Raw genomic sequence first — 3,148 nt, 5'->3', positions numbered from 1 at the left:
TATTGTTGCACTGTGTGACTTCATTCTCATTATACCAAAAAGGTATTAGAGTTATGAAAATGCACTCATCCACTGATCAGACACGCAGACAGACGGGTTGACCTCATTTCCCAGCCATTTTATAACAGCAATGAAAGCAGACCAAAACATTTCTAATAAATGAGAAGCCACTTCTCCATCTGCATGATTCACACCTGTGTTAAAATTAAATGTTTGAAGAACAGATTCAAAATTGCATTGTCGGTTGTTCGATTTTGCTTTTGTATTAGAAGACTTTGCATGCAGGATATTCAATAAATACAATCTATTGAACACATGTGCTAATGACTTGTCAGTCTTTCTCACATAAATTCAAAGAAATGAGCTGAATGTAATTGAAAAAACAAGAGAAACCTACATTTCTTTATTTCTTTAACTTTAAATCATCAATTTTAATTCCACTTTTCATATTGAGTTTGAAATTCCCAGCCTCATCAGCAATTTTCATTTTGTTCTTTCTAGCAATAAACATCCTTTACTTGAACAGTGATACTTCAAAACATTTAAAATTGTTCTTTAATTATTTGATTTTTGATAATTGATTATTTGATGATCATATTCAAGAATTACAGTTACCAGTTATTAAACTCAGGGTCGATAACTTTAATCCACAATAACTACTACTGCAATACTAAAATAAATTAAAATACGTCCTGGTAGATTAGCTATGAAGAACTTTGCTCAGCATCTTCCCCTCTCATCCTGTGCCAAGTAAGATTTTAAGTTTAAGTTTAATCAGCAGTGATTCACATGACTGATGACTAGATAACTTTGCTTATTTGCTTACTTTTAAAAGAAAAACAACCAAGAGCAGAAGCATCATCAAACATTCATGATACTATTTTTACTTAGCTGAAACCACCACATATACCTTGTATTTGGGGCACTGGTGGGACTCAGTCGCCCACTGCCCCATTACACATCCATTAACTTTCCTGTTGTTGTCAATGTGTTAGTCACTCTGGGAATGAAGAGCAGTCTGAATGTGGGACAGTGCCCTGCTCGGTAGACACAACACAAGCCTATCTGGGCCAGCAGACCGCAAGCAGTCAATGCATATCTCACAGCGGAAGCGACTGTAAGCAGAGGATCAACTCAACACGTAATGACCCGTCTTGTCTGTGGTTATGAAAGTGTAAATTACATTAATGTAATTGAACATAAGAGTAAACTATATGTGTAGGTGTTCATGGAGCTTTTGAAGTGATCCATTATCAGCCCTGTCTTGATGCTCTTGCAGCTGTAAAAGCATTGCACTTGTGTAAAACTCGAATATTTTGTCTAAAAGGCAAATATGCACTTTTTAGAAAAAAACATAACATCAGGGAGAGTGAGTCCTTGTGGAAAAACCAGATTTCCACAGTAAATGTACAGGACAATCATAAGGCTTTATATACGTCTTGACCAGCTGTTGCTCTACAAAGATGATTTGGGTGGTCTGCAACTAACGGCAAATTGTGGTTCATTTTCTATAATCTTCTCCTATCTTTCCATCTATTCTTTTACTTTAAAATATATTTTCTGTTTCTCAGTCAGTCTGTATTTCTCTAGTCTCTTAATCAATAGTAAGCACAATACCCATGGCGAAGCATTGCCCTGACTATGGATAATGGTGAGGATGAGAGAACATTTAATTACTCCTCCTGTTCAGCCCTGAGACAAACAACAGAAGCAGTGTCGGGAAAACAACAAAGCATATTGGATTGCCTGTTTTGCAACAACCTAGAAAAAAAACATTTGTTTCTATTAGGTACTGCACTACTTTCACTGGTAATGGGAGATGTACTATAAACGCGAAGGTCAATTTTGTGCAGGAACACAACAAATATGAATTATTGGAACACAGAATGTTTTAGCCATATGTTTTGTTTTTATGGTACATTTACTGTGCATTTCAGTCCTCATCCCACACATCAAAACAAGGAAAGACTGATGCACCCAACTCTACACAGACCCAAGGATGTGTAGTAGAGATACAAGCTAACTTGGGGATTGGAGTTGTTACTCTGAAGGAATATATTACACATTAATTGTTAACAGTGTTGAGGCTAACACATTACAAACTAACTCCTTAGAGTACTTTTTTAATAACACAATATGTTTATTGTTCATTTGAAGCTATCAGATGTTTAATTACTTTTTCAAATAAGCAATCCATTAGGATTAAATACTTACAGCACTTCCCAATCCAACAGACTTCTTAGTCTGCGGCATTTTGTTCTTGCTCTCCTATAAACTGACATCAGGTGAATGCTTGTGCTAAAAAAGGCACAGGAAAGGGCACCTAATGATGATGAACTTATGTAACACACTTGATGTAACTGTTTGTAAATGCTGGATTTTGGAACATTAATGCATTATATTATAGCAATACAGTGACATCATCAATATACATTTAATTTATCAAAGTGCCATACATTATTTCTTTTTGTAACATTTAGCAGAGAGCTTATCCACATGAGTGGTTGGAAGCTGCGGCACCAGGAACTTGCAAACTTGCTGCCTTTAAAATTATTCAAAGATGGGTACGAGGTCTGTGACTTTTCAAAGTAAGTTGCCATTTTGACACACCAAAGCAGTTTTGGTGCAATAAACTGTCTGTTTGTAACTGAGAGTGGTCAAGTTAGCAATTATAAGTAATCTGTTTAAGATAATAATGGTAGAAATCTACAAAAATCACAAACCTGTTACTGTGTACATGCAGAGAAACTCACATTACACAGATAATCACATACTTATTGACCCAGGGGCCAAAATCAGACCAGCAATGATTCCAGTCCAGCCCACTGAAAGAGTGAAAGAGGGCATAGATTTTGGACTTTTGAACAATAGCATTACTTTATCAACAAAATGAAAAAAAAAACTGAATGGTGCTGTTGAAATTGCACCTTTTCTTATAGAAAAGGTGAGATATCCCATAGATTAAATGTGACAGGAAGAGGACTTTCACTGGTCCGCCCCACTTAAGAACAAAGTGGGCTGTATGTGGCCTATGATTTAAAATATGTTTGACACTTCTGGTCCAGCCAGACCCAGAATTGAAACTGAAATGTCTCCACAAACAGTGATGTAGTTGCTGCAGGATAGTGATTGATTGCCTCCTACCAGG

The sequence above is a fragment of the Oreochromis niloticus genome, linkage group LG17 (genome assembly GCF_001858045.2).
Source record: "Oreochromis niloticus isolate F11D_XX linkage group LG17, O_niloticus_UMD_NMBU, whole genome shotgun sequence".
Taxonomy (NCBI): Eukaryota; Metazoa; Chordata; class Actinopteri; order Cichliformes; family Cichlidae; genus Oreochromis; species Oreochromis niloticus.
Note: the sequence above shows the minus strand (reverse complement) of the source record.